The following is a 14,112-nucleotide window of genomic DNA, read 5'->3' as shown; positions in this document are numbered from 1 at the left end:
TTAAAATTTAGGTGTCTCGAAGTTTAATTGAAAAAATAAAATATCTCAAAACTTGAACGTGAAATGTCTTACAGAAAGTTACCTGTTATACACCCAATTATAAAACAGAATTTTTTTTTAAAGAATAAAGTGTTATTGTGGTGTGTCAGAGATATTAAATTTCATAAAGTAAACTAAATAAAAAATTTAATTAAATAATAAGTTACTTTTCAACTACCTAAAAAAGTGAAAATTTAAAATTAAACGCAACTGTCTTGGGCAAGACACATACTCAAACGTGACCACATCACGTTTAATGTTGTTAAGAACCTAGTCTGACTAGGTTCAGGACGTGATAGTGTTCAATGTTAATTCCATTTAACCCAGTCAGATGAGGACCTATTATACAAGTGACAGTCAATCACGTTATTTCGTTTAAAGATCCGGACAAAGCACTTGAAACAACTGGATTTTGTGTACTGTCGTTCACGGACATCTTCGTTTTACAAAGAATGTTCAATATAAAGTAAAGTAGTGTACGTTAAATTAACACTTAGCGACATCGTATGTGTATATTTTTATCAACTGCTACTTTTTGATTAGAAAATAATAGGTTAACTCTTGATTAAAATTTTAAAAAAGCATATTTTTGTATCACCTATAAATGGTAAGGTAGATACAAATCTTTTTTATTATTTGCAAACTTTGGTATTATTTTTCTTGCTAATTTAGCATATTCATTACCTTTTAAAAAGGAAATATGTATTTATATGTCTGTATGTGTGATAATCTATATGTCTAATTGATTTATTTTTTTAGAAAATAAATTGATCGTTTCAGGACGATGAGGTCCTCCTTCATTATTTTCATTTTATTCCATCAACATTTTTATAAGGCTTTTTCATAAATATAATTTATATTTCAAAAAAATATATAATTTTTGAATATTAAATATCAAGAACGTATATAGAACTTCTTTTTCCACAAATTCATTTGCTGAAGGGTTCAGTCACGTTTAAATATATAATTATTTTAATAGGCGCCATCTATCGGTTATCAGGATTAGCCTTTCGTGCGAAAGACGATAAAAAGACAGTGCACGTTGTGGCGGTCTGTGGATTGCACCTCAGGATTCGACAGGAGGAAGAAATGATGTGCGGTAAAGATGTGGCAATATCTGTAAGTATAAAATAACTTTTATTATATTAGATTTTCCTTAATATTTCAATGTAACTATTATATTAATATTTTGTACAAAAATAAATTATTTTCTAACTACAAAGCGTAACAGCGTAACATTCCTACACTAAGACGTACAAATCCTTACATATGTATCAATAATAAGCGTAAAATTTTTTTCGTACTGCCTTCTTTCATAAATCATTTGTTTTCTGAATTGTCTTTTGTTATTATAAGAAAGTATTATCAAGCTCACTATTGTGCTGTAAAGTTGTTATTTTTGAGAATTTGAACTCTTGTGCTCTGTATGCTTAACTTCTAGCGCAAATACATACAATAAAGTGATTGAACTAGTGCTGAAGTTACTAGGAAACTTTTTTAAAATTCTCATGTTTGTTAATATGACGTGAGTTGTAATTAATGGGAATTAGCTCATTTTTGTCCCATTTCAACGAAGTATTTTAAAGCTATAATAAATGGGTACCCAATACAATTACTTTAATGTTATTGTTAGACATTACAACGGTAATAACGTTGCTATTATTTTATAAGATGCTGGCCTTAAGTCTTTCTAAGTAACATCTCAAGTTTTGCGCTCATAGTTATTTCGACAAATCAGTCAAAAAAGCGAAGCGGCCAGTGGCGCAGACGACCAGGTGGTATAAAATGTTGTTTGGTAGATAACTGCCAGTGAATTTCTAAACAGCACTGATAGTTTTTGTCTTAAAATGTATCTAGGAATTTATTTTATCATAGAATGTAAAAAGTTCGAAAAGAAAACACTTCACACTGATCTCCCTGGTTAATTCTAAATAACACATTCTTGACCATTCAAAAGATGTCATTAAAATATATGATTATTCAAAACATTTCCATTCTGGGTAATTTGGGTTGCGTATATTCATTTTGAAAACAAATATTAATAAATGTATGATACTTTAATACTTATATAAGTTTCTTTTACGCTAAACGTTGTAGTTTTTCAAAAAATATGTTGGTTAACAAATAAAAGTTACTATTCTACGTCATTTATTGTGTTGCACACTACGTAGTTAAAAGTTAGTAAATCATTCCATTAGTATACAAGCAGTCTCAACATATTATAATACGGTAAACCTAATGAAACACAAGTAATCTCCAACAGTATTGTACAGTGTCACATATATATATTTACTATTAAAAATCGATTTTCTATTTTCTCTTGTTTAGATCTATTGTGTCTTATTAGAGTGTTGTTCATTTGAAGTTAAGTACAAAGCAACACAATGGGATATCTGTGCTTTATCCACCACGGGTATCTAAACCCGATTTCTGGCATTGTAAGTCCGTAGTGTAACGGATTTACCCTTATACGTTTATTTTAATAAATACGCTTCTTTCAGCATAGTTTTATTGTTTTACATGTGACATACATTGTTGACTAAGTATTGCGTAAGTTCTGCCTGTTCTCGAAATTTGTAAAAGATTCTTGAGAGTAAGAATCAACAATATTTGTAACACATGTTGTTGCTTAATATTGTTTTAGGTATATGATTACTTATCTCACACTTCGCCTTATCGAGATTAATGCCTATTAATCGGAAAACTACATAATTTGACAAGAAACGTAATTAGATTTCAAACTTTACAAACCGTTTATCTTCAGTGAATTAACTTATTAGCTTTTACGTTAGTGTTTCTACGAGGACATTAGATATTGTCGCTGGTGAAATTTACGTGTGCTTCAAGCTTAGCTGGCCGTTACAAGAATTGTAAAGATGTATGAACAAATAATTTGCTTTCAGTAAATGTCAATAAAAGATTCAGTTTCATACTAGATATAAGACTCATTATTGTCTGTAAATTTGTAAAGTATTGTATATAAATCATCATTTGTAGTAACTATTAGTAATAACTGTTATTATAAATTGTATTGTTTTTGTTTTTTTTGTATATTGAAATATATATGTGTTAAAAAAGAAAATCAACCTTGTTGGCAGATACCATAAATTTAATACATAACCTCTAATTAGCTTCTAAATTAAATTTAAAATTTCAGGTTATTTGAAATAATAATAATCCGTAACGTACGTAACATAGTGGATGGAAGACTCGACCGAACTAAATTATAATACGCAATAGTACACATGTCGCTCAGCCTCCAGCGGGCCTGTCAATTTTAAAATGACGGTAGAACATACATGAATAATGTTGATGTTAAATTACGTTTCGCAAGCAGATTTTGTTTGTTTGTTTAGTGTTAAGCATAAAACTACATAATGGGTTATCTGTGCTCTTTCCTGATTTTTAGCGGTGTGAGTCCGCAGACATTCTGCTGTACCACTGAGGGACAGCAAGCAGGATAGTCTTCACTAAATGGATAAGAATTAATCACTCTATCAATCACATTTCAAAACGTGACGTAACAAAAAATAAATTTGTAGATTTACTGTATGTTATTGTTGGACAGCTCTTAGTATGACTGAAATATTCAACAATTACTTTTTGCGATGGGTAACATAAGTAACTCAGAGCTATGGCTCTGAGCGAAACCAAAAATGAAACACAATTAACTTTTTTAAAGTCCAATAAATAATTTAATTCGATAGATTGACTTAAACTTTTCTTGTCACTGGGGACGGGTACTTTTAATTGTATCACCTATAGGAATCGAAAGTTACACCATTCTTTACGGGACTATTAATTATTATTATTGGCAACTATTTGAAAGTAATGACGACGCTAGACTGATATTTAATTTTTATGCTTTTGAGAGGAAATCGCTACTCATGAGAGTTTATAAGTTTTCTGATTTGTGTCCGTAACAAACAACTTATTGTTACTGTGTTGTCTTTTTTCTTTCATAATAGTTTATTTGACTGTATATAGACATTGAGTAAATGTGCAATTTAACTAATATCTTGAGTATCAAGCTGCATCACAGCTCTGTTCTTGGCTAAAACTCGACAGATCCAGTGAAAGTTTACAAGTAAAAGAAAGCTCTCAGTCCATAATGGGCTTTCTTTTTTAAACTCTTGTAATATACTTTAAATAATTTGCCTTAAAGGTTTTGTAAAAAAGAGACTGCTCTCTTCCATCTTTTCTTTTTATCGTGACAACATAGCAAATACGCAATAATCTGTCAAAACTGAGCAAAATCTCTGCGCCGATTATAATAGCGTTCATTTCTAATAAAATTATTGTAAGAAATGGACAGTGAGAAGATGTAACAATCCATTCTAGAAACTTGGCAAAACAGTTGCGTCGTTTTTGTTCAAAAAAGGCCGTTTTATAACTGAGATACTTTATTTCTGAATTAGGTAAGTTTAATGCATGAAATATAATAATTATCTTAAATTTTTCTTCTACGAAAACTATATTCTACATCAAACACTAAGAAATATTTTAAAGATATTTTATTCAGGTGCTCATTTTGACGCTAATGAGAACTGGAACATAAATATTATGAATTACGAAAGGGCGGGAAAGTTAAGCAACAGCATTATTCTCTTTGTAGTTGCACATCTTATTACTGTATATTTTAGTTACTATGGGAAACAAGCTAATATGCTGAAAATTTAATTTATAGTTTTTGATTTGTAGAATTTAGTTGTTTATTTTCGCGCAAAGTTATATGAGGGTGAGCTCTTTGACGAAGAAATAAGGTGAGTGACCGTCACATTATAACACCTCCACAACCGGAAAGGCAACTTATGTTGGGTACAACGGAGATTCGAACCCGCGATCCTTAGATTGTGAGGGCCTTAACCACCTGACCATACCGGTCCGGAAGTTGGTTGTGGCATGTGTTTTGTTCAAATTGAACTATGACAATGGATGAAACGATATAGTGTTTATTAAACGATATAGTGTTTATTCTATAAAATATTTTTCAATATATGAGAAATTCTGATTTGATTTTCTGTTGGGTTATTAAGTTAGCATGCCAAGTTTGGCACTTCTTTAAGAGCAGTTGTATCTATTGATAGGTTTCCCTAACACTGGATTGTTACCCCGATTTTTATCCTCAGCTCTAGAAGTTGGTAGAGCTGAAGTCGTAGGAGTTTTAATGTTTTGTTTTTAACATGGGAAAATGTTGATTTCATTGTAGTGCGAAGTGACACAATTAATATTATAATCACTCCGATCAAAGTGTTTCATTATAGATTTTCGTCTTTTTTTATTCTCTTATTTTTTTGAGAAACACATTTGATCAATGTCATTAAACATGACTTTCTGGGCTATGTTCATAAATTTGATAGAAATGTCCATATAGTATCCTGTAAACAGATTTGACTCGAGTCGATGATGTCATAAAGCTATCAAATGAAACTTGCTACCTAAATTCACAGTGATAGTTCTACAAGCTATTTTATTATAGTGGAAAATAAAACACAGCTCGTTGTATACTTACTCTTAATATTTTCTTATAAAGCGCCTTCAGGCTAATGATCTACTTAGCTTACATTGACAAAATATATTCACAGTTGCTCTCAGACCATTACTAATAACTGGTAATCTGTGACGATGATCTTTCTTATACTAAAATAACAACAAAACATAATGTTATTTACGATATTAAAAACTGTTCTGTAGGAAGTTTAACTCTGATATTATGTAAGTTTAGATTCATAATTTATATTATAAAAATTACTCTAATTTCTAGCTCAATATATACCTAAATATGGGAGTAATATTTGTCCCCCAGTAACTCAGCGGTATGTCTGCGGACTTACTACGCTAAAACCGGGTTTCGATACCCGGGGTGAGTAGAGCACAGATAGCCCATTGTGTAGTTTTGTGCTTAAGTCATAACAACAGTGATATTTTTGCGATGTTTTACATGACCCTTATATAGTCACATTTCTTTTTACGTACTTTAATATTTTTATTTTTTATTCTTCAATATTTTATACAAATATGGTTTATACCAATATTTCAATAGTATTTTTGTTTGGTAAATCTGGTAATTGCAAACCTCATTAAATTACTAAATATTTCAGTATTACACAGTTGTGATGTTATGGGAAAGTTTGATATATAACAATATGTTGTAAACTAGCTAATTAGGTTGATATTTTATTGCTATTATAATTCTAGCTTGTCATCTGGTGGGTTAGGCATAAGTTTTTCGTCTTCAAAATGTTAAAATCCGAGTTCGAATTCCCATGAATATTATCAGTAGTAACTCTTTGTGTAGCATTCTGCCAATACAACCAACTAAATAAATATGGATTATTTTTTTAAAACAGAAATTTTCAACTGCAATGATGCTTTCAATAAACGAGGGTTATAACTGCGTATCTTTTGAACTAAGTACTTCAATATTGTATACCTTGATCAAGTGTGTCACTTGATTAACATGTTAAACTATGGCGCTATTGATCTGATGTTCACTGTAAAAAAAATAACGCTTCGCATTTTAAGGGGATGGTTGCGTTTTCCTACTGACGGTCAAGTTCCAATATTTTCATGCTGAAGAGAATTAACTGACATATACGTTATCTAATAACTATATATGTATGTTACAGAAGATCCTTTTAATTTAACCAAAGGAAGATTTGGTAAGAATCTGTGAATTAGAGGCCTAAAAAGTTTTTTTGTTTTTTTTTCAATAATTACCCAAAACTGAATGATAACATGAACTCATTTCTGTTGTAATTAATTTAATCAACTTCTGGTTCCCTGTGTTTTTATTTGATTATTATTTTAAAGATACAGTTTCTATACTAATATTTAAGCCTTTCTTCATAATAATTTCTCTTAACAATATCATTACACACATGCCGCACGTCTCATTATATTGTTATCCTTTAAAGACATTCTTTCAAGACTTTTGATTGTATAAAAAAAATACTCGCTTAGTACTTTTTTGTAGCTAGAATATTGTGAACTAGCTTTCTGAGGCTTTAACGCTAATCAGGTTGTGATGTGTGTGTGTGTGTTTGTGTTTTCTAAGAGCAAAGCCACATCAGGCAATCTGCTGAGCCCACGAAGGGGAATCGAACGCCTGATTTTGGCGTTGTAAACTCCGAAGACATACCGCTGTACTAACAGGGGGATACAAGTGGTGATACTACTGTGTTTTAATATCTATTACGCCTCCCAGTGGCACAGTGGTTTCGATACTTGTGGTGGATGGAGCACAAATAGCCCATTGTGTAGCTTTGTGCATAATTCTAAACAAAGAAAACAATATATATTATTTTCCATCTGATGAAACAGTTTAAATATTCTAAGACAGAGGTATGAATATGATGGGTTACAATTTTTTTCTCTAAAGCTTGAATTTAAATTCAGGTAATTCTCTACTGATGTTTAGTTTTTAACAATATGTAAAACCCACAAATTTATTATAACAGTTTAATTCAATTGGTAAAAAAAAGAGAATGAAGTAATGGTGAAAAAGGAAAATTTCATGAACTACTACTGCTATTAATAACGAATAGAATAATTTAATGACCTTCTATAGGTGAAGAAAAACAATTTGGCGGCGTACTGATAGTACAATACGAAAACTGTCATGGCAAGCACACAATTCGGTGACCTAATATCAATTAAAGAAGAAATCTGATGATTATTCGTAACAACAAATTGAGAATTAGTGAGCTACTACTGTTAATACAAAACTGGTGATGTTTAAAAGCACAAATTGGTGACTTTGTGTTGGAAACAACATATAACCTGACGTGTTACAACCGGTGCAAAACATTGTTTTGTTTGCGGTTAAGCACAAAGCTACCCAATGGATTACTTGTGCTGTGCCCACCACTGATATCGAAACCTGGTTTCTAGAGATATAAGTTCGCACACCTACCACTGTGCGACTGAATTTTTTTATTAAGTGCTACTGATTTACTCTTCAAGACAAACAATGATAATTTTCGGTTTACTATTAACAGCAGATAATTTGAAAGCATAGTTAGTATTAATGAAAAAGATAGCATTTGATCACTTAATATGGAGAAATATAAAGTAACAGATATCCAACTGTGAGAAAGAGACAAAATTAGTATCACATCGTTGGTGAAGAGGTATAATTCAATGACTATGGTTATTGAAAAATTAAAAATTTGTTGTTTAATTTTGATAAAAATAAAAAATTCAGTGATCTACCGTTGGTGTCAAAAATGAATTTAATGATTATCACCGAGGAAAAGGAGAATTTGATGAACTACTACTGATGAAAAATAAATAGTGATTTCTATGTATTATTAGTTCGCTTAAAAACAATTGGAATTTTGGAAACCAACTATTATTGGGAAAGAGAGGTGATGAAGTGAATAGAGAAGTGGAGAAGTGAAGACACTTTTCGTGAAATAAATAATTTGGTGGCCTAATATCAGGGAACAGAGATTTTGGTGACCTATTATTGATGTAAAATTGAACACATTGTGAACTACACCAGAAAAAAAAAACTTTGATATATTATGGCAAGTAAAAAGGTAATCTGGCGAGTTACTATTAGAACAGTGGTTCTTAACCTTGTTGGAGGTACTGAACCCCGGAAGTTTCGTACTTGCATTCATTGAACCCTTCGCAATTGGAAAAATAAAATATGATTTTTTTTCAAATTCAAAACATAAGTAGATATTTTATTAGTGCACAAAATGAACCAGGCATCAGTTGCACACAATATCACTGTGTTAAAAGAACAAAACCAACAAAACATGAATTTCACACAAAAACAAAAACATAACTCAATGAATATTTACTGCAAATCAATGTGACTTTTGCTGTTGCCTTTCAGAGACAAGTTCAGAAATGTGCGGCTTCACCTTGGCAAGTGCCATTCTCATATCATTTTCGCAACTAAGTCTGTTCCTTTTCTTCGTTTTTATGTCTACCATCCTCGAAAAGGATTGCTTGCAAAGATACGTTGTAACAAACGGTATGAGTATCTCAAGGGCTTTCTTAGCAATAAGAGGGTAGGCTAGGATTTGGTGACACCAAAACGTTGAGAGCGTTGTTGTTCTGAAATGTTGCTGTTGAACCTGGCTATCCTGAAGTTCAATGATTTCGTCGAGGTATTCATCATTGACATCTGCTGTTGCAGCACTAAACGTGAACGGCTGTCTCACCCATGCTGGATATGACTCTCTGGTGAGAGTCCACTACAATTTTTAATACTTCTGCCAGTTTTGAAGGCAAGGTTTTTGTTGCCAACGCATGCCTGTGCAGAACACAGTGCGTTACAATTATGTGTGGTGCATCGGTTTTCACCAGCGCACCAAAACCAGAATTTCGTCCTAGCATGACTGGAGCTCCGTCCGAACAAACTGCAGAAACCATATCCCATGAAAGATCATTGTCTCTGAAAAAGTCACCCACAAGGTTCTTCACGTCGGCTGCCTTAGTTGCTGTTGTAAGAGGCTTACAAAATAAAAAAAAAAATCTTTTGTCTTGTCGTTCTTTATATAGCGCACGAATACAACAAGCTGGCTTAGACTGGAAACGTCGGTGGTCTCGTCGAGGTGAAGGCTGAATTTTGCTGGGCTTGAAATCAGATCTGCAACTACTTGAACCAAGATGTCATCGCTCATTTCACTATTCTGCTACTGATGGTGTCATTTGAAAGAGGAATTTGTGATAACTTATTTTCAGCAGCTTTTCCCAGCATGATATTCGCCATCTTCAATGCAGGTTGTTTTACGAGTGCTTCACCAATGGTGTGTGGTTTGCCCTGCTTTGCGATCAAGTACGCAGCTTCGTACGATGCTGTGAGGATCGGTTTGTCGATGGGTACAAAGCCGAGAATAGGCAAAGTAGTCTTTTCATCGAACCTGGCTCTCTTTACCATGAATTCAGCAAGCGTTGTGTTCTTGTATTTCCCATCTCCATGCAGCTTTAGGAAGTGTTCTCTTAGTGTTGCCGATGCTAGACTAGAATTGCTCAACTTGGCATTGCAAATCATGCATTGAGGACGCTGACTACCATCATGTTCCTTTATATACGTGAATCCATATTGTACGTATTCGTCCGACTACTTTCTGTTTTTGCTCGACATAGTTAGTATGAAGGTATTGAAATATTAGGAAAAAAATCACAAATGACGCACGATTATTACACTCACAAGTCGACTGCTAAGCGCCCGAAGTTCCCTGCAGCACAGATATTAAGGCCAAGTGATGTGACGTGATCAGCCGCAGCCAATGATGGTCAAGTGGAGTGTGTGTGTCTTGACCTCCGCCGAACCCCTGAAACTGACTCACCGAACCCCTGGGGTTCGATTGCTTTTAGTAGTTTTTTTCTGTAAATTACGGATAATGTTTGTACACTGAATAAAATTCTTGGATAGTTTTATTCACACAAAACTAGGCATTAGTTTTTCCTTTCAGCACTGTCGGATGAAAGAAGTGCCGTTTCTTTTATTGATTTTTTTTTACTTTAAGTTTCTTAGTTTCGTTAGGATCACACGAACGTGTAGGTTAACAACGGCGTAATGAAGGTGAGTTCAGACATAATGGTTTGTTCGTATGTTTAGTTTTGTAATTTCGCGCATAGCTACACGAAGTCTATCTACGCTAGCCGTCTCTAATTTAACAGTGTAAGACTGTAGAGAAGGCAGCCAGTAATCACCACCCATCGCTAACGTTTAGGCTACTCTTTTACCAAGGAATAATGAGATCGACTGTCACGTTATGACGACCCCATGGCTGAAAGGGCGAGCATGTTTCGTGCGATTGGAATTCGAAACCGCGAACCTCAGATTACGAGTCGAGAGCCCTAACCACCTGGTTTTGTCGGGCTCAGGCATAATGGAGTTTAAACAGATAACACAATACACAAAGAAACACTTTGTATATACACTTCACGTATAATAGCCATGGTGAAGTAATTCGTGATGACAGAAACCCACTTGAAGTAAAAATGTATTCTCAAGACGACGGCTGGTACGGGTATTGAAACTTTAATTAAATTAAAGTACAGAACAACGTTTCGACCTTCTGTAATTTATGTTCTCTGTGAGTTACATGAAGATTGTCTTATTTGTATTGTTTTGTTTTGTTTTTACAATCTAACATTGAACATCAAGTTGACAATGTTTCTCTTTTTTAAATATGAGATAGCATTGCCGATGTTGTGATATAATATCATTGATTTCGTACATAACAATATCTGAATTGATAGAATACGAAAATAACGTTATGTGCATTAAAGATGACTATAGTGTAGATTTTATATCTCAGTAAGACATTTCGGCTAATTTTTAAGAGTTTGTTCTTATATGTAACTATGAGCTAGCTATACACGTGTTATGATAAACAGCCTAAATATGAAATATTTTTTCGTGATACTGGGGTGACTCAGTTTTTTTGATAACCACTGAACTTCTTAGTATAATAGGAGATGCTAGTGTTCACTCCCTAATTCTTTGCCAAAGCAAAAGATTCTGGAATTCAACGAACTAGATTTTATATAATATATGAATTTATCACATTCTTGCATAGTTGAATTCAAAAGTAAGGGAATTTTCTTCACAACTAATGCCTCTCTGTGAATGCTACAATGCACCCATTCACAGTCTGGTACCACTGCTCGGATCCTCTGGAAAACTTCTGTATGGAAACCTGCCATTGAGTGAGTACCCTCGGTATTCTATCAAACACGCTTTTTTTATTGAATATCACTCTGAATTATAAAATTATTGATTAAATTAAAATTTTCGCTACATTATTGTTGTTGGTAATGGTTTACAAAACAATAAATATTTGTGAATTGTGTACTTATAATGATATCTTACAAAGCATATAAAATTGGCATTATCTGCTATGTATGTGCTTTCACATCTATTAATTTTGAAATTTCATATGAGGCCACAACCAAGTCTCCATTGGAAGATCTCGCGGAAAAAGTGCGTAAGATTATCTGCTTGGAAAACTATTTCTTTTATTTATTTATGAAAAATCTATTGACTTACTCGAATATTTTAAGTGTCTGGTATCCAAGTAGTGTTTCACCTTCGATGGTTTCATGCTCTCATTTGATAATGTTGAATAAAAAAGAAAACGTAGTGGCAAGTCATTATTGATACTACCACTTATGAAAAATATTCATCACAAAACTGTGGAGGCCAATAAGTCTTTGTTTTCTTTTCTTTACTACAAAGTTGTGTATCACTTAAACGTTTATAATTTGGCATAATATTTTCACTATCTTTAGTTTCACAAGGATGAATTTGCGCTTCATTTGAGGTTTTGATGCATGTTTCTTCAGCCATCTATACATATTGTAGAGTTTTTAAAAAAAATTAACAAACTAAGTCACAAACAATTTTCTCTCTTCTCAAAACAAACCGACCATCGGCAACTTGTCGGGCGGTACCAGAAGTAAGACTTGCATGCCTGTCAATTTCAATTAAAAGAATAAGCAAATTTAACACACTTGGAATAAAATTCCTAAAACTTTGGTGTACAAGAACGTTAACTTGAATGAACAAATGGTCCTTTTATGTGAGACAAAATTCCTTCTTTGATCTTACCTGCAGACAGGGAGAGATCGGTTTGGACTCACCAGGGGGATGTGTCTAATTAACATGTTTAAATTTCACAAGAATCTTGAGGATATCAACACTTAAAACTTAAACTTAATCTCTCTAAATTGCACTACACCCTTGTGCAAATTAATTGAAACAAGACGAAAAATTACGATTTTTTTCAATTTTTTACGTTTTATTTCTGAGAATCCAAAAATTACTCAAATTAATACATGATATGACAGCCTTTATTTTTCAGAAGATCATTAATCCGCTTTAGCATCGAGTCCATGAGTTGACTGCAATCTTTACTAATTTTTGGATTGCGGTACCACACCTCAATTGAGGCCTCAATTAGCTTATCTTTCGTAGTACAGTCTTTTCCCCCGAAGTCTTTCTTTACAGATCGCTCAAAGATTTTCAATAGGATTTAAGCTCGGAGAGTTTCCAAGCCAGTCCAGCACCTTTATTCGCGTTGTAGTCATAAAATTCTTCACAAGTTTCGATGTGTGGCACGGAGCCAGATCTTGATGAAAAATGCTAGATTCATCTGAAAATCTCTTTTTCAATTCTGGAACGACTCTTCTCTGCAAAACTTCGATGTACTGTGGTCCTCACATCATACCTTCTACGATGTGTAAGCCTCCGACGCCATATTAGCTGAAAAAGTTCCAAAAATCTTCTTCAAGGGATGTTTTACGAACTGATTGATGTGAAATTCTCGGAGTTTCTCACCTGGAGATCTGCGAACATGCAGACTTCTTTGACTCTGTACGAAGAAATGAGTCTCGTCACTGAATAACACCTTCCTCCATTGTTCTTGCATCCAGTTCTTGTATTTCAGATCCCATTGATACCGTTTTTTTTTTCACTGAGTTGGTAAGAAGTTGTTTTTTGACTGGTCTCCTTGCCCTTCTAACGCAGTTTCGAATGACGTAATATTCCTCAAACTTTCGTCATATATCCCAAATATACATCGACTGTACTGCAAAACACAGCTAATGACGCCGTCTGTGTGTAAAAATGTCTATTAAAGGAAATTAGCGGGTCCACCTAACTTGGTGAAATGAAAATATTAATTTTATTATAATATTTATATTAACCGATTTAATTACATTTTTTAAAAAATATAGAACAAGGGCTGGGAGAAAGTTTAAAAATGATGGTTGGTGGTAAAAGGGTTAAATTTAATTTAATTTATTTTTTTAAGTTTTCTACAGACTGACATTTTGTTTTTCATGAACTGGTACCGGGTCGCGGACCGGTTTATAAATATTGTAGTTTACTGTGAAGTAGCCGGATTGGCGCCTTCCCTTACTTTGCCAATGCAGTGAAATATTATTCCTTTTTCATTATATTAACTTCTAAAATTATTCATTCATTATTTAATGGTGTATGTGTGAAAATTCTAAAAAGAAAGACTTTAAGTTGTATTATTTAAAGTTGATTTTACGATAATAAATAACTGATTTTACTGTTAAACTAAAATAACACACGAA

The 14,112-nt window shown here is 33.1% G+C and overlaps 1 long non-coding RNA gene across 1 annotated transcript in view; it reads left to right on the top strand.

Annotated features, from left to right (window-relative positions):
* The first annotated feature begins 1,087 nt into the window (after positions 1–1,087).
* The window catches only part of LOC143237655 (uncharacterized), a 78,016-nt gene continuing 64,991 nt past the window's right edge, over positions 1,088–14,112 (top strand). Inside the window, exon 1 of the long non-coding RNA XR_013020183.1 lies at positions 1,088–1,158. This is a non-coding gene — a long non-coding RNA (uncharacterized LOC143237655). The remainder of the gene's footprint in view (positions 1,159–14,112) is intronic.

This window comes from Tachypleus tridentatus, chromosome 13 (genome assembly GCF_004210375.1).
Source record: "Tachypleus tridentatus isolate NWPU-2018 chromosome 13, ASM421037v1, whole genome shotgun sequence".
Taxonomy (NCBI): Eukaryota; Metazoa; Arthropoda; class Merostomata; order Xiphosura; family Limulidae; genus Tachypleus; species Tachypleus tridentatus.
Note: the sequence above shows the minus strand (reverse complement) of the source record. Positions and strands in the feature narration are given on the sequence as shown.